We start from the raw sequence: 19,129 nt of genomic DNA on the forward strand, positions 1-19,129 counted from the left end.
TTGTGTGACTCCTACAGAGGAAAAACAGTGTTGGATTTGAGGAAAATACACTTTTTTAAAGTCAAGCCAGGCTGCACATTATTTCTACCCCACTTGCAATTAGCAGTGTGTGAGCTGATCACTAGCACTAAAACTTCACTGTGCTGCTCTGGGTGTCATATCTTGCTGTAAAAGTTTAATTTAACAAACTCCAGAAGCTGGCAGAGGAACTCCTGTGGTTCCAGACAGCAATGTTGCAGCTCTGCAGCCCTCTTCAGGGCTAACAGTGACTAGAGTTTATGTACATGCACCACAGGGAAAATGACAGCTTTGCCCAAATACTGTCTTGCTGTGTGTGCCTAAGAGTGGCTGGACCAGTGTCAGATCCCCAAAATACTCAGGTGTAACAGAGGTGTTAAGTGCACTAGTTTAGATTTTATTCTGGCTTTTCCCAGCTTCCAGTCCATTACTTTCTCTTCCAAATCGTTAATATATTTTATTGATTGTTCCTACAGGTGAATTTTGCACCCTTTTAAGGTAGCATCGTAACTGTAATATTGCTAAATGTTGACTGCAAAACAAGCAGGACCTGAGACCTCTTCAAGCCCTTAGTTCTGGTTTAAACACACTTCCAGCACACACTGTGTGACAAAAACACTTTGGAGCCTCTTTCCCATGTAACTAAACTGTAACTACAAAATCAAAATTGCGTGTAAAATATTGGAGATGAGTAAAACAGAGTGAATTGAGAGCACCACGACTAACATAAGCAAACTGCACATCTTATGGCTAATAGTTGTGATGTATTTGTGTTTCAAGGACCTCCTTATACATAAAAAGAGCTATTTTGGTTTGCACCATTAGTGCTTCCTTCTTTGTCACCTCTATTTATCTTTTATCCATCTTGCCTCATCCTTTTTTTTCCTATTCTGTATACTGAGCAACTGTTCAGGTGTTTAATGTCAAAGCCATTAAAGGGATAACCCAGGGGACATGGGAGACTGCACACAGCAAGTGTAGGCAATGAGCAGCGGCTGTGTGGTGGAGGAATTCTCAAGCTGAATGTGTACATGGGCTATATCTAAACTGTTCTGAAAATTATCTAAAAAAAACAGCCTTACTGCCACAGACATTTATCTCTAGAGGCATGCAGGCCCTCTTAAACAAAATTTAGGAGTCTATTGTTCAGGAAAATAAACAACCCCCCAAACTGAAGACCTACCTGATGTGTTGAAATGGTTGAGCCATGTCAGCAGCATCACCTGACCCTTCCTCCTGCAGCTCTTCCCAATTTAGCTGCAGGAAAACATGAAGGTGGGCAGACAGATCCCTTAATGTTAAATGAGGTTTGTATTACACACTCACATGAGTGCTCACCACTGACTAAACCAGTCAGTCCTAATGATCAACACTGTCTCTTCCCCTCACACTTAAAACAACTGCTGAACTCAACCTTATCAGAGAACACACAAGATCACAAACGAGATGCTGAAGCATAGGGTAGCACAGAGTGCAACTAGAGCATGGTCCTCTCTGAACCGGGTCCTTGTTGTTTGGCTGAGGTGCCTGGGAATAACTGGAAGCTGCACCTTGCAGAATGAGAGGAAAAGGACTAGCAACTGTTTTCCTCCTACCTTGTGCTCCTGCCTGTGGATTTGCTGCCCTTCAAAACGTTATGACTAATGCATAAAGCGTTGCTCCTCTCCAGACACTCAACTTTTCACTAGCTCAAGACTTAAAAAAAAAGCCATGAATCTGTCTTTTGCTGTAGGTCTCCAGGCGTGTAACCTTTACTGTATATGCCATGCTGGCATTCGCTGTCTCGCCTGTGCTGTTTATCAGCCTCGCTTACTTGCTGTGAGTATTGCAGTCTTGCAATCCCTGAGAACCTTCTGTGTTTACTCTTTGCCATCCTCTCTCATAACTACAAAATTAAATGGGAAAAGGATCTCTTGGAGAAACAGTTCCAAAAAAGCTTAGGCAATATTTTATGCTGAATTCTTTCCTTGGACCTTTATATATCAGTGGTGTATCTTGCAAGACACCATTGGGATTTTGAAACTAATTTTCCATCATCATTAGCAAGAAACCTATCCTCGTGTTTCTTTTCGTTAATGTCTAATACAAGACTGAGAAGAAGTGCTGAATATGTACACTCTTTTTAACTTGATGGTGCCATATGCAAATAATTAAACAAGGCACAGAAGCAATGGTTAAAAATACTACAAAACCTCCTCATTAAACTAAGCAATTATCTGCCAGAAGAGAGACATCTGAACCCTCTCCCTCCACACACGTGATAAAATCTCCACATCTTGCAGCTGCTTAATTTTTGTCCAAGAGGAGAAAAAAGATCACATTTAATTACCATCAAGGGTGAGGACAACATGGTGGGTACATAGATGGTGACATTCAGTTGTATCTGTGAGTGAGGTGGCTACGACTTTGCACATGATCTGTCTGGATATTGCATGCAAGGGCACAGATCTATGAAAAATCAGTGGAAACATTAATTGAATTCCAGCTATGTCATGTGCTACTGTGCAAAAGAAATTATTCCTGAAACTCTAGGGCTATGATTTGCTGTTCGGTGGTGGTTTAACAAGAAGTTAATACTTGCAGCCATCTCATCCTGCATGCTGCATTACATTGGCATAATGTCTTTGAGCTGTCTTCTCACTACACTTTGGGTAGTGAAGTGAACTGAGGAAACTGATTCAGCTAAGGAACAGTGCATCAAAACAGAATGGCACCGAAAGAAAGTCATATTCATGGAGATAAATATACTTTCAGAGCACTAAACCAGATTAAATGCCTCCATGTTCTGTTCTTGCAGTACAGTTTATCTGTTTAATCACCTGCACCATTCCTGTCACTGTCATAGCTGAGATTTTCACAATCTGTAGTTGAGAAAACAATGTTGTTGTTTGCATTTTACAAAGGTAAAGCTGTGGCAGAGGAAACTGAAGAACTTGCCCACAGAAGTGGGAAATCTGGGGACAAAAAGAGGACAAGTTTGGACCTTCCACAGTTCAGGTTAGTGTTCCAGCTACTGAATCATCCTCCTTTTCCTTAGGTACTGAAGAATAGTGAAAAAAGTAGAATGTTTATTTTTGCATAAGAAAAAATTGAATATGCAAATTGGAAAATGGGAGTAGTTTTTTTTAAACTTACAACCAGAAGGTGTTTAAATCTGCCAAGAACTTCAGTCAAGCAACTGTTTTGTGCTAGCTGGGATGTAGGTTAGTGGTTTCAGCAAATACACAGATAATTAACTGAAACTTCTTTTGTTCTAGCCGACAACATAAAAGCAATGAGAGAAAGGAAAAAAAAAAATCACAGGGGAGTTCTGTGGCATCTTGCAAGGTTTCCAGTGCAATATACACAGAATTACGCTGATGAGCTTTTCTAGTGCTAATGAAGGGATGCCAGACTGACAACACCAAAATCTGACGGTTTTGCTGAAAAGGAACAACATGAGAAGGAGCAGCAAAAATTCCCTTTTCCAGAAACCAGTGAATGGTTGTGAAGGGAAGGCCACAGACACTGAGTTCCTCCTCCCCTGTCATGCCCTTTCAGCAGTGGCATGGCCTGCTGCACTGGGACCCTGAGGTGGCCAAGGCAGCGGCTTCTCAGGGGTCACCAAGGCTGTGACATAGAAAAGCAGTTTGTCTGTAGGGAAGGGAATCTAGGCTGGGTAAGTGCAATATATAGCACTGCATTATCATTACTTATTATGTGCAATATATCACACATAATAGTTATATATTACACGCAATATATAGCAAGAATATCACTGACATCCCTCTGGAATGTTCCTGCAGGTGTGTGTAGGGAGAGTTTCTGGTCAGTGAGGACTATGAGGTGAAGGGAGTTACCAGCTTGCAAACCCCTCTCTTCCTCACTCCCTCCAACAGTTGGTAATGGATTGCTAAAACACAATATTAATTTATTGCAATAGGGAAGCTTGTGGTCAGCAAGATGTGAATTAATGAGGAATCTCCCAGAAAGTAAGAAGTATCTTAACCCAGCTTCTCCCGTGATCATATGATGTTATTAGTAAAATTACTATTGTCCTTATTGTAATGGCAAATCCAAAACACATTTACTGAACAAGAAGTTTTATAACAGAAGAAGCACTGGTCGGTCTGTGAGGTGCCTAGCAAATCTTTTAGCTGAGATCCTGAGAGGTGTTTTATGTTTAGGAAGGTTAGCACTGCAGGATAGACATGGTGCTGAAACTTCTGGAGAGGGTGGGTAGGTGGATGTAAGTGTGTTTAACAGGCAGCAGCAAAAATACAAAACCACCACTGGCAAAGGAACTTGCTGAGTTATCTTGCCACAGCCTTGTTTGCCAAATAAGTTGTCTGTAAACCCTGCTATCATTAAAATTCTTCACAGTGATAACAGCACTTTCCCCAGAACATTTTGTTGAAGCTTGCAAATGGAATTATCTGCTATGACTGCTCTTTTGAGCAGTGCAAATCTTCAACAACAATCCTAAATAAACCTGTGATATAAAGTGCATGGAACACCTGTTTTTATAAATATCTCTGCAGAGGAATGCTGGAGATAGGAAGAATAAATTACAACCAAGAGAATGGCAATTTAAAACGTGCTCTAATCCTGTTTTTTCCTTGGCACTGCTCTACATTAACTTAGCTCCAGCCCCTGGAAAGGCAAAAGTCACAGCTTTTATTTACATAACTCAGAGTTTCTAAATAAGAAACAATAAAGAAGTGAAGCTTTGCAGGAAAAAGACACATAAAATATGAACAAGAAATACTACATTAGCCTCTGTGCCCAGAAAAATGCCAGTATTGGGAATAATATGCCATTTTAGCAGAGATACAAACATTATGACCTGACTGCAGTACAAACACCAGGCTCCCCATTGGGGAAATCATATCTCTTTTCAGGTGATGGACACCAAATTACTCCCTGGTGTCTTGTTAAGAGCTCAGCACTCAGCCCCTCACCTGCACAGGACAGCTGCCTTTCTGCTTTAGGCTAGGACTGCTCCTCAGAGATCTGAAATGACTTCCCTGAGTTTGGGCGTAATCCCAGGCATGAAGTACTTCTTCATCTTATCCTAAACCACTACTGCATGTAAAAGTCCAGAGCTGAACTCAGTGCCTGGAAAGCAAAGAAAATATTTAGCAATGGCCCTTTAAGCACTCTCTGTCTTATACTTTACAGCCTGGCCTTAGCTCAGTGAAATCTGGGCTGTTTAGAAAGGACCAGAAAGCTTTGCCATGTCCCACTGCTATAACTCAGAAGACTCTGCTTCCTCTTGCAGCATGTACAGGAACTGGGAACTAGTGTTTCTCTTCCATTTCACCCTAGCCAGCTCTTCTCATTCTAATGCTGCTCATTCTGGTGAGTTTTAGGATGAAACAATTTGGGCAGTCACAAGAACCCATAAAGTTGGTCTTGGATAATGATGGTCCAGGTGTCTTACTATAGAGCAGGTGACAAAAATAATAGATCTTCTCCAGAAGGAAAAGTTGTATTGTATTGTCTAAAGGAGATTCATAACTATAACTCAGTAGAGAGGCTGTGATGCTGCTACACTGAGTTAGCCAGTATAACTTGCTGTGCTTAGCCATTGTACCTTTAAATAGGTACAGAGCAGGTATGATCAATCCAGACATGTGCCATAGAGCTCATATCATTTTCTACCTGTCTGGGAGATGACTTTTGTCACCCTGGTAATACAACTCCTACGCAGCTGCTGCGCCTGCTAGATGTGCTGCTGGCAAGGGAAAACACACATATCTTTAGGCATTGGCCGTGGTGAAGGATGATTGGGTTGAAATATAGAATTCTTTTTCAGGATCTCCTACTCACAGCAAATTAGCAGTACCTACGGATGTTTTAATTTTTCACACTATACTGCTGTCCTGTGTGGCCCAGGCTTTGTAACGACTGTCAACAAAAATGTCAGGTGGTATTTATTACACCAGAACCAGAGCAAGGAATTTCTAAACACCTTAAGGAAAGCATATTTAGTTTCTCATGCTCAAGAGAAATTTTGGAATAATTCCAAGGGAGGAAAGAAAATGGGATAAAAATTTTTAACTTTCAATGAGCCATATCTGCACATACACATTTCCTGTGCTAGAAGGACTTTTCAAGTGGATGGGATGTGACCAACCCCCACATTCCCAGAAATGTAGCTGAGCTCTGACTCTCTTTTGCAATTCAGGGCTATGGTAATAATATTTGTATGGTATGCCCAGTTAAATTGCCCTTCCCAGAGGCAGTGCTCTGGCCTGCTCCGATGGACACCAGGAAAATGCCACCTGTGAGAGAGCAGGCGAAACACATTCAGGTCCGCTGCTTTCTTACAAGCAGCTGGTAGGTATTGCTCTTACCAAGAGCATTCAAAGTCCTTGAAAAGGGTGAGGTGAGCAGATGCCTTGTCCTTGGTGCAGCCCCTGTTCCTGCCGCCCTCGGTCCCTCGCAGAGGCCTCAGGCAGAGGCACAGGCGGGGGAGGGGCGCGGCGGGGGCTGCTGAGGGCGCTGCGGAGGGGCCGGGGCCGAGGGGAGGCAGGCAGGTGGAAAGCTGAGATTGCACCAAGGAAACTGAACCCCCGGCAGGGGAACAGTGCCCGGACAGTAAAGCTAGTGAGGGAAGAAACAAAGACTAGGGGGACCCCCAAAATAGAAGAGATGCCAGTGGTATGAAGACAATGGGAGAGAAGGCTGTGGGTATTGCGTCCTGACTGTGTCCTACCCAGATAAATCCCATTCTACCTCCTCTTTTCTCTGTCTTGTGTGTAGAGACTGATACGGCAGCCTCTGCTCCCTGCTCGTGCAGCCCTGAGGGCTCTGCCCTGCCAGGCTATCGCCCTCGAGGGCTGGGCGTTCCTGGGATGGGCGATGACCTCTGCTGACTGCCAGTTATGGTTTGGAAAACATTCTGGAGTCTTTTGGATTGAAATGTGCAACACTCTATTATTCTCTGCTAGAAGGACATACCCAAGCAGGAGTCAATAACATAGCCCCAACACAATTGCCTCTTGTGTGGGAGGCTTTTGGATCCTTCCCAGTGTTTATAAAGCGCATGTAAATTAATTAATGCATTCGTTACTAATAATGACACAAATGTATGAAAAACTTTTAAATAAATACTTGAAAGAGTACTAAGCCTACTACCAGAATGAAGTCTAAGGGTTCTCAGCAGCAAAGTGCAGTAGAAAATTGTGGCTGAAAGGAACAGATGTTTAAAATGAATGCTTTCAGTGTGCTGAACTAAAATATAATTCAAACACATACAGAAGACATATAGACTGGCTTTCAGCAACACAATCCCCTGAAACACCTATACAAGTAACCTTGTTTTGGATCAGCAAGGCTTATTCTATTTATAATCAGTAAGTGTAAGGCCCATAGACCATTTTAGTTATCAAGCTTTTCCAAATGAATATGCCAAGCATTTCTAATCACAACCAAGTGATTTCCATTATTTTGACCTCCATCTTCTTTGACTGGATCAATAATGTCTGATGTAATAATTTATCAAAATATACTGGGGAAAATTATTGATTTTTCTTGTACATATTAGGAGGAGAAAAATACGTCAAGCTCTCACTTTAGTCTAAATGGCTTCCAAGATTTAAATTAAACTGCATTTGCTATTTGTATGAAGGATATTAGCGCTGTATGTAAAACAAATCACTGAAGCTGAAATGGATGTTTTACTTGCCCCAGTTCCCCTGACGCTTTTATGGCACCCATCACTGCAGTGTGTTTTTCATACCCTAATTGCTTTGTGAGATCTCTCGCTCTGCCTCTGCCTCCCACTCCTGTGCACTGGCGCAGCGTTCAGCAATGCCGTCTGACACTCCTCATCCTGCCTCTTGGGGAGGCTCAACTCGAGGCCAACTGGAGATTTTATTTAGTTGAGAGATGTACTATAGAAGTAGAAATCTTTCATGTAAATCCTGGGTGTTCACAAAAGGATCAAAAGCTTATGTGTATACGATGGTATGGGGCAGGATTAATGTTTAGCTATGCTACGTTTTTAGGTGTGGGGTTTATTAGTGATTAAGTAGTATTTGAAAGAAGACAAGAAAAGCTGTATGTTACAATATGCTGCATTTTCTAACACTACTCTGCCCAAGAACCATCAATTGCAATTCATTTACAAATATCAAACTTGTGGAAATCTAACCAATTTTATTTCTTAATAGCTCTATACTAATACATTTTGGGGAGGAGGGATGTGAAGATGAAAACACTAAAACAATGTGCTGAGTCATTAAGTAGAATGAACCATCCCTTCCCCCCGCAGCTGTAATCTGTCACTGAATCACTTACCTATTGCATGTGTTGTAATAGCCAACTGTAGTTTCTTTTTCACCTTTTGTTTCAGATGAAGAGACTTAAAAATTGCAAATGTTTCTCCCCTTAGATGCAAAAGCATCAATCACGAGTAATACTGAGCTCTCTGCCTCATATTGATTCTTTTGTGAACTAAGCCAGATGGGTTCAGATATGAGCATGATCTAATATTCCCCTTAGCTTGATTTATAGATTTCTTTGTGCATTACCTGACCATAAATGAGTCTTGCATTATTTCTTGTGTGCCTGTCAAATTAAAGAAAAATATTCTCATTGACCTTTCAACCTGGGAGGAAAAAAAGAGTCAGAGACATTTTACTGCATGTATTACAGGGGTCTTAGTGCTTACATGCCAATTAAGAGTGTGTGATTATGAAAGAGGTCTAGAAATTTGTGTTGTGTGTAATGATTTCATTTTCCTGTAAAGCACGCAGTGGATGTACTGACAGTAGCATAAGCTACATTGCAAATAACCCTAGAAGAGAGAAGAAGAGGAGAACAATTTGGCACAATTCATTCCTTAATTTACAGAAACAAGCACTGATTGCAAGAACTGAAATGTTTTTCTGGAAGAAAATGATGCTCTTTAAAACATAGACCCAGCAAGCAAAATTGCTGAGACGCCGCCACAGACGCGTTAATGCCATCGAGGGCAATGAGCATCGGGGGCATCTGCTGACCCCAGAGACCTCTTCTGGGAACAAAATGAGTTTAATATGTATGAAAAATAATGAGCAATGTATCACGAGCCTATCATTAGGACACAACCTTGGGCTCTGGACTTGAATAGGAGACACTGAGCTTCATCTGACCAAAGAGCTCCTGCTTAACCTGAAGGGACTGACCTCAATGACCCATCACCTCCTCCCACAGTTTTCAAGCATGTTTCTACAGCCTAATAAGCCTATTATCTCCTCTGTATTTATTTGCAAATAATGTTCAAATCTAGCATACCTAGGCATTAAAAAAAAGAAAGTATTTCCATCTTTGCAATTCTTCAGTTTGTTGACTAGATGAAGTATACTAAACATGCCCTGAAACTGCTCAGCAGACCAAATCCCTGTCATGTTTCTATTTAGATTGTATCTCTATTCTGTATCAGGAGATGACATTTTCAGTAAGAACAAAATTTTAGCTTCTGCCTTCTAAGAAAGAACTTTTAAAATAAGTCTTTCTATGTTATGTGAGCATGCCACAAAACCTGGCTGGTAGCCCTGGCTCTGGAGACAGGCAGACCTGTTTGTGTTCTCAGTTCTCTTTTCCAGGTACCCCACCTCCATGTGTCTGTGTCACCAGAAAAGTACTTTTTTTCCCCCATTTTTCTCCACCTCAGGTATGTTTAGACTAGGCAACCTGCTCCTACGAATGAAAATAGAGGTTCAGCAATATTAATGTTCCTTTCCAAACCCTTGTTAAGGTCATTGAAACATTGACTACCCCACCTCCTAGACTATGGTCTTTATTTGATTCTTAAATGGCTCTGCTGTGGCAAGAAATCTTTTCATAACACATCCAACTGGCCAAACACTGGAGTGTTTTACATCTGCCCAGGGATGCACCTAAACAGTATATCTGTTCTGGGGGCCTGTATTCATGAGAGAAGGTCATAAGTATAGATTTTCTTTGGTTTGGATGCTTTATTTTAATTCCCGTGGCTGATCACATTTGTTTATTTTTATTACACTAAGCTTCCAGTCCCCAAGAATGGGATCTGTGGTGCTAAAGACACTTTTATTATATATGAGACTTCAAGTGATAGTCTTTGCCCTGAGGAGCTCACAATAAAAATAAGCAGGCAGATAGAGAAATAAAAGACATGATTCAGCGTAAGATGTAATTTGCTGTATGAAGCTGATCCAATTGTATTTGAAGGATTTATTTTACAGATGAAGAAACTTAGGCACAATGAAATGAAATGACTTGCAGAAAATACCACAGAAGCCCATGGAAAAGTAAGAATTAAACTCTGATTGCCCCACAGCTCCCAGGACAGCCCTTCTCTTTGAAGTAGAGGGAACTATTTAAGCCTTCTGTGTACACAACTACACATGCTGTACACCCCAGTTTGTAGAAATTTTACAGGCTATGTAGTTCTGCCATGCAGCAGGGTTTTTTGTGCTTTTTTAAATTCCTCTGCTGTGCATAAGCCTGGCACTATCTCTTCTTTGTGAGTAGTTCTTATTCAGAGATACTCTAGACGTCTAGCACAAATGGTGCTTCGAAGAGATGTTCACTGCATAAAGACACAGAAAATGCACCTACATTTCCTATTCTGGTCAGTATATTTATATGAAAAGTATTGTGGTGATAGATCAAAATGCAGTGATTGCTATTCCCCTTCACATGGTGATTTATAATTGTGGATTTACATCTGACTAAAAGACTGTTCAGACTGTCTGGCTTGCATGGTAATAACAACAGGCTCTCCTCAATATCCTTTTAGTATGGCAAAGCCCCTTCACTTTAAACAATTCCATGAACACACAAAATGAGAGTTAAAAACCTCTTGCAAAATATAAAAATAATAAAGCACAATCAGTGAAACCCTAAATCATAATGACAACTTTATCCAGTGTCAGCTACAGACACTCACTGACTACAATGGACTTTTAAGAGAAGCATTTCTATATCTGCTAAGCAAAACAAAACAAACAAACCAAAAAGAATGATATAGGGGAAAGAGGCAGGGAAAGAATATTCAAGAATTTCTTAATAGAATTGAGGGGCTAATAGCAGAAGAAAACTATTGATCCTGTGATACTATGGAGTTTTATTTCACAGAAAAAAATAGGATGCTGTAGGCTCCAAACATCCTGTTCCCTTTAATAACATTTCTCAGTCTGGGAAGTAAAAACATCCACGAGTCACCTTCATGTCTATATACTATAAACATAATTATCTTTGTTTCCCTGTGTTGAACCCACTAAAGGGCTTTTTTCTTCAGTTGCCTGGAAAAACAAATGTTCAAGGCTGAGGGCTGGTACCTTGCTGTTGGTACGAGCTGGACTATGACATTCTCATTTAAAAAGTAAAACAACAGACTGACCTGTGAGACCTTTACTGTATAATGAATAGGATCTTAAAAGCAGGCTGCTTCATGGAGGAGTTTTCTCCTGGCATCAGGACTGCAAATTTCTTCCTGCCCTGAGGTTGGTAATGGCCGGGCTATGAATGTGCTCCAGGCTTCCAGGGAAGGGAAATGCTGTAATCCATGCATTTCCCCAGAACTCTCCTCCCTACTTCAGTATTTCTAGAGCTTTCTTAGAACACAAGTCCACAAGAATTCATTCTAGAATGATTATGTCTTAGAAAGGCTGAAAACAAAGAAAGCCAAAATGTGCCTCAACTTCCTGCTGATATTTAAGACCTGAGCCATCCACACCAAGAATCCTTGCCATCTGTGACACCCTTCAGGGGGAATATGCTGTGCTCTCCAGGTCATCTCTGCACAGCAGGGAAATATCTTTTTCTGCTGGACACACACTGCCCTTATGAGGCAGTGAGGAGATAACCTGAGTTGAGCTTTTTTGGAAGTATCCATCACTACAATCCAAACAATAAATCCTTCTTCTCACCCCGCAGTTTATTCCGTAGTAGAAACATAGATAGTGACAGAGAAAATCACTTGGATCATCTAGTTTACCCCTTGCTGGGGGAAAGATGGTTTCTTGCATTCATTGTCTTTGCAGACAATACCTCACCCAAAATTATCACCTGACCTAAAGTCTGACAGAGAAATGGAATATTACGAAGGCAATTCCTGCTCAGGTGCCTGGTTTATTGTTTGTGTAGCAGCAGAGAATGAGTACAGTTTACAAGATGAAAAGGGGGGGAAGAACTGTAAACCTTTCTGCTTCCCAAGGACACCAATTCAGGGGACATGCTGAGGGAAGGAGAAGACAGACATTATGTGTCTGTGAGCAGAACTGTCCTGAGGGGGTACTAATCTGTGAGAATTGTTGGAAACCACTAAAAAAGGAATAAATGTAGTAGTGGTAACTAGGGGGGTCCTGAAGGACTCTCCTTCCCTAATCCAGAGATTCTCTGAGAAATGACTGGGAGGCCTTCCCCATCTGTTTTCCCCATAGCACTCCCTACAAAGGGAGGAAGTCACAAAAGCGTTGATGTCTTTTCTTCCTAAAATTATAAAGAGGATGATGCCTCTCAAGGTTTTGTACAACAGCTGGAAGCCACAGTTGCTCCCTAGGACCAGACCCACTAAAACATGATTTTGTAATGTCAGTGGTTTTCTAGGGCTTCATGTGTGCTCTTATACCACAAGTTACAATTTCATTTCCAGAAGGTGTTTGCTTTCGTAACATTCAAGGTGACTCTAGGACAAGACCTAGAGCAGTGAGAAGGAAAAGCAAGGCTTTGCCATACTTTGACTGATTCAAGGTCCAGCCTGTGGGAGACTCATCCTGTCTCTGCCACCAGGAATTGCTGTAAACTGTTCCCATCCTCCTTGGTGTCCTTGAAAGGACACTTTAACAGCCAGGCAGCCTTCTGTTCTCCATGAATCCCTTGGGGCATGGATGCCAGCTCCCCTTTCAGCTCGTCTGGCTTCTTCTCACTCTTATATTTGAGTCTCAGCTCTAGTCTTGAATTTATTCCTTCTTGCACCCTTTTACCCCTTTGCCTCATGTCTGTTGCCTCACCAGGGCCCCTGGACGGCCCAGATCCCTCTTTTCTTGCCTTAAGCAGGTGCATGGGTTGCTGTCTTTGCCTGATTTTATTTACTGTATTTTGCAGTCAGCGTGGGGGCTGGGGAGGGATATGCTGAGAGCAACGTCAGAGACAGGAGGTCAGGAGAGGCAAAACCAGTTAATGGATTGGTGTTTTACCATGGACTACGTGCTCCTCAGCCTCTCCCTCCCCTCTTTCACCCTGCTTTGCCCTCCTGCTCCATCAGCAAAGAGCACAGCCTGTTCCCTGGGTTTTGGACCAGGGCTCATGCTGAGGGCCCAGACAGGCTAAGCTATCCCTGTCATCTGCTGAAGGATGGCAAAGACCTTTGTGTTCCTATTGCATGAACAACTGAGTTGGTATGGCCAATCTTTTAAACAATCAACTAAGAAAAAGGTGATATTTTGGCCCAAACAGGGTGGAGATGGAGATGAGAGGCTCTTGTTCTTGGGGACAGCCAGGAAATACAGCTTTCCAAATCAGTTTATTTTGCTTATGATTCGCCACAGGATTTTACCTTTCCTTTTGGAATGTTGTCAGCACACGTGGACAAAAGACATGGTATTTTGCTATATTGTTGTATTTAGACCAGCCACAAAATAGTAGAATCCAGATCATATCCAACTATCATGTGATTATATGGCAAACTTGCACAGCAGGAGATCCTCTGTTCCACGCTCAGCCCTTGACAGAGCTCTCACAAGCAATGTGAGTGATGAGCTCCTATTTAGGAACTGACAAATTTGTGTGGATCAATGATTACTAAAAAGAAAATGTCATGAAAGAGGACAGTTCGGTGCAGTATCATCCAGGAGCTGTCAATATCTCTGCTGGGAAAATTTAAATAAAGTCGTCTTACAACACATATTTCAAACACTTTGAATTTAATAATTAACTAAAAGACAGACACAACAGCCCATTTCCAGAGTGCATTTCGGTGTCCATTAAAAACACTGATTGTCTAAAAGGCAATTACTTCATTGTAATCCTTGCTGAGGCTTGCTGGGATCTTTCACTTATTAAGTGTTTTATGAACTATTTGTTGTTTTTTGGGTTTTTTTTAAATGAGGGTAGCAACTAATTAAACATGAGAAACATTACTCCGAACTTAAAAAAAAAATCCAAATGTTTTGTTTTGACACTTATAAGAAAAAAAGTACTTTTTGTATTGGAAATTATTTTTAATTTTGAAGATTTCTGTTTCAGTGATAAAAAAAATAAAACACTCAAGTTGTCTTTTGGACAACTGAAGCAATTCTTCCCCCTACTGATTTTGGTTCAACCACTGAAAAGAAAAAATATTCAGAGTCCAATTCTTCCGGCAGGAACGAGCTCTGCAGGTGTTACTTGTTCACTTGGTATTGTCCTATGAAGCTGTCATGGCTCTGCTGACACAGAGTGAGGTGAAGTGCCAGTGAAATTGGCAGTATTGCTATGAGTAAATATTTATAGAGTTCAAAGATAGGAGATATTTGAGAAAGTTTGTCCTGTCGTTTATGTCAGCAGTCCTCATGTTCATTGCTATTAATAGTTATTGGAGGGGTTTTTTCAATAAGTAAATGTAGAGCTAAGAATTAGTTATTTTAAAAACAGTATTATTACAGGTATTCTTTTTCTCATGATTTTTCAGAACTGAGAGCCTAATTGCAAACCCATTACAAGCCCAGGACAAGAAGAGCCAGTGGTTTCACAGAATAAAGGAGTAAGCAAAACAAGGGGCAGGTACGGAGTGCTGGGGGAGTACAAGGCAGCAGCAGGAGAAGCACTGCTCGCTTGGTGGGTTGTTGTGTTTGACAAGGGACACCAGGAGTGCCAGGTGGAATGCAGGCAGCACAGGGAGTGGCACACGTGCAGAAATCCAATCCTGAGCACATCCACGGAGCCAAACGTGCTACAGTGTAGGAGGCTGTTTCCACCTTTCAGATCTTTGACATTGTTAGAAATCTTAATATGGCCTCATTTTACAAATTTAGGTTCAAATTTCTCCCTTCTTCTCAACCTCCCTGTTGCTCTGGGGGAGCTGCAATTCTTTCACCATACAAAGATCTCACTCCCAGGCATGATCTCCTTTTCCATGATGGGATACAACCTTTTCCTGAGGCTTTTTGCATTTTACATTTGTCAGGTGTAGATTTTTTATAAACTTTAGGAAAAGCAACAAGGTAAAAGAGGCAGTGCTGCGTGCTGGTGGCTGGTGCTGGCTGAGCCCTGAGGTCTGCTAGGGAGAGCTCAGGGCAGGGTGGACTGGGACTGGCAGCTCCTGTGGGATGCTGAGCTGAGACAAGGGGAGATTTGTCAGTACAGCCAAATCATAGTACCCAGGCTAGATAAAAATCATCTAGATGGAGTCTTTCTGCTTTCCCCAAACTGAATTTCCTTCTCAAGAATTTTGTATTTCATGACAAGTTTTAAAACAGACATTTTTTTAATCTTTAAAAAATCCAAAATGTAGAACTTCCCATAGGACAGAAATTCATATTTTGGTGATAAATCGGAGGAAACTATATTAACTGGAGAAACTGAATGTCTGGGGACAGGTAGCTGATAGTACTTTCCAAAATGACAGAGATCCTTATGCATGGCACAGGGATAATCCTGAGGACAGTCCTGCCTCCCGTGTTACCTGCGCAGAAGCTGCACCGAACTCATGCAAAGCTTTTGCAGCAGACAAAAATCGACCTTAGGAGCCTTTACAACTAGTTGCCTTCTCTAGTCTTACTGCTTTCTGTTGATACTTTGGCAGCAAAATGGAGAGTTATTTGGTATATTTTCATTTGCAAAATTACATTTGGAGAGGAGAAAGATAATTTCATAAAGTAAACCAATATAAACAAAAATAGCCCTTCCGGGTAAGAAAATACAGCGAACTGTGGGAAGTGCATGTAAGTCAATACAAATAACAGCCATCTAAAACCGTGATGCCGTGTATTTCTAGCAACCAAACTTCAAAAAGCATATGAAAACTGCAAAAGAAGATGAAAACAAAGGAGGACAATGACATGTAGATCAGAGAACATAACATGTGGAGAGACTGAGAAAGCCAAATTCATAAAGTCCACTGAAAGAAATGGCTCAGGGTGAACATGACCAACAGTCTAATATCAAAGTAACAACAGAAATGAAGGAAGTTATTCACAGTCTCAGAAAATTGTAGCCAGGGAGCAATGGCCTGAAGCTAAGAAAGAAAAAGTTTAGATGAGATATCAGAGGGGAAAAGAAGTCCTGAGAAAAGAAAGTAACAGGGCAGTTGAATAGTCAAACAGGGGAAGTGCCCAGTGTGGCATAACTGCCAGGCTTATGCAGCCAGTGAGATGGTGTATGGCTGGAAAAAGCAGGGAGGCTTTAATCAGACACACAAGAGCCAGCTGTGATGGAACGAGTACTCCTTGGTCTCACAGGCTCTGCTCCAGGTAATGGCACACAGTGCTGCGTGGAACTACAAGGCAGAGCTGCTTTGAATTAGCCCAGCTGCTTCCTCTGATGCTCTCTTACATACCTCCTTTATCCATCATGCACCCTCCCTTCCCATCCAAATGTGGATGAAATCCACGTAGTCCTCTCATACTGAGCTCAGCTTTCTGTCCTGCTGACAAGAGGTGTCAGGAGAACTGCTGGAAGAAGAAGCAGTTGTTACTAAGGCAAGGCCAGCCAAGAGGGCTGCTGATATGATAGATTATAGAAGTCTCAAAGTCACTTAAGGATGAGGAGCTGGAGGTGTGCATGAATAATGCCAATGACCATACAAAAAATTCTGCAACACTGAAAAGTTGGAAGAAACCACTGCCTCTGCTCAGAGCACTGCAAAAGCCAACACTGACTGGTCTCCACTGAAAGAATGAGGAGATTCCCAGGGCTGAGCAGGACTTTGCAGAGAGAAGACTTGAAGACTTTTCCTGGAGGAAATTATGAGCTCTGGTGGTGGGTCCCGTCTGCACAAGTTCTCCCCACTACTTCTTTGCCCTAGAAATGCCTGGGAATGGGGTCAGCCAGGTTGGAGACAGGCTGATATTAATTCTCTAACATGTGAGAGAAAGGTATTTCTAACACACACCTCATACTTCGTAAGGTGTGCTAATAATAAACAACAGCGAGTTTATAGTCCAGAAGACACCCTGGAGATGGGGTTCGGTTGCTCCGAGGAGCGTGGGAGGAAGCAGGAAGGCTGTTGCTACCCAGGGGCACGAGGCTCCTGCGGCGAAATGATGCACCATTATCAGAGAGCTCACTGTTGGCTGGCATCTAGTCAAACTCCTGGGCACACAGCAACCAGCACCCAGGGTGGTTTACAGCACAATTAGAGCTACTGCCAGAACAAACACTCAGTGTAGAGCACAGAAACCTCTCGCACAGAAACCTGCCATAAACAGTGCCAGGTGTCCTTTCCTGTTGGGGCACTGCCGCTGAGGTCTCTGCACACCCGGCAACACTGCCTAAGGGCCTTCCCACACACCTCACCTGGGGGCACTGCCCGCGAGTGGAATCATTTCATTTTCACTGTGTCACAGGTGAAGCAAAAAAGCCAAACAAATCTGTGCTGAAATTCTCCAGCTGAGGGCCACCATTTTTAGACTCGTCCAGGGAGCTGATGAATGTTTTGCCAGTGGTATCTTGGTGATGAGCATCTAGCAAAGGGAGTTTCTTGGGTTTGCTGGTTTATTGTTTACAAAGAACTACTCAGCATAATGATTTTCTGATATCTTCACAACAGGTAATAGAAGAAGCACTTCAAAAGAGATACACCTGGGATATAACTGGGTTATAGAGAAGGTTCATTTATGGTAAATGAATCACTATCAAATCACTATCACTATCAAATCACCAATCACTAAAAATGTCAGATGCAATACTTTGAAGACCAAATGAAAAAATGACGAGTTGTTTTTCTTTGGTTTCAAAGCTAAATCCATATCACTTGTTTTGCAGAAAATCCATGGCAATTACTGGTGAAATAAAAAAAATCTAAAATACTTTTAAAAACATGATTTAAATATATTTTTTTAATTTAAAATCATTATTTTAGAAGTTATTCCTTTTTATTTTAAAATTATTCCCCATCCTAAGGAATCCAGATAGGTAAGTATAAACAAGTACTTTCAGAAGATATGTCCTTGGAAAATCTGGAAAGAATAAAGAAACAAAAGAGCTGCACAGGTCTGCTGTACCTTCCTCTAAATTGCTTTCCTTCACTAACTCTGCTAAAACAATTGCAGCTACATCCATGAGCTCAAACACTGGTATTTCTGGAAGGGAACTGCAGTCATTCTGAAGACATATCTCTGTTACAATCTATAATGAATGTAATCTTCAAGGGGCAATAATTTCTCTCAATTACACAATTTTTCTATTAAAAGTGGCATGTGTTACAATCTGGGTTGTCAGCTCCTCTGGCCATGGACACATACATTTCTCAGTAAAGCATCTTAGGCACCCCCTGTATGCTATCAGTAAGATCACTAATAATGTTAAAACTTTTTTTTTTATTTAATTGCATGTTAACATAATCTTCCAAGTTATTTTTTCAATATAAATACATAGGGCACAACAGCTGTTTGGAGATCTCCAATTAGAGCTGTTTTGTGGCTGTCTCTACAGAAAATGCCTTTGGCTAATATAATTTAAACCTCTTCTGTGAATGAATTTCATGCTTTGAAGCTAGCTAATAATTTCTGTCATTTAAGAACAATGTTCCATGATTTGCTCCTAATAGCAAAAAAGGGAAAATGAGCACTCCCCTGCGCTGCTGCTCCCACCTGCCCGTGTGCCAGAGCACTGCCCTGGGTTTCCCAGGAGCTGCCCTGCTGCTGCCACGTGCTGGCTGGGAAGGGGCCGAGGACTCCGGGACGGTGCTTTTGCAAAAAGTGCCGGAGCTGGGAGAACTTCACCGTGCAGTCCCAAGGTCACAGTAGAACTGGGAAGGAGAACTATAAATTACTGTAAAGTGCTGGACTGCAGCCAAGCCCAAGGGAAGCTGCATTTAGCGTATCATTCTCTAAGCAGCAGGAGGAAACCTTAACTCCCTTTCAGACAGAATTTGAATGGAATTTGTTATACGAACACTTGATTGAAATATCACCGACTGACTTTCCGTGACAACTCGGAAATGGGTTGCAATCAC

The 19,129-nt window shown here is 41.7% G+C and overlaps 1 protein-coding gene and 1 long non-coding RNA gene across 3 annotated transcripts in view; one reads left to right on the forward strand and one right to left on the reverse strand.

The window, feature by feature from the left end:
- The window catches only part of CHST8 (carbohydrate sulfotransferase 8), a 188,108-nt gene that overhangs the window by 160,334 nt on the left and 8,645 nt on the right, over positions 1-19,129 (reverse strand). The window lies entirely within an intron of this gene.
- On the forward strand, positions 2,928-17,938 carry LOC125331911. Its single transcript, XR_007206267.1, has 3 exons — positions 2,928-3,015; positions 14,645-14,736; positions 17,723-17,938. It is a non-coding gene; the product is annotated as an uncharacterized LOC125331911 (long non-coding RNA).

Source organism: Corvus hawaiiensis, chromosome 12 (assembly GCF_020740725.1).
Source record: "Corvus hawaiiensis isolate bCorHaw1 chromosome 12, bCorHaw1.pri.cur, whole genome shotgun sequence".
In the NCBI taxonomy this organism is placed as follows: domain Eukaryota; kingdom Metazoa; phylum Chordata; class Aves; order Passeriformes; family Corvidae; genus Corvus; species Corvus hawaiiensis.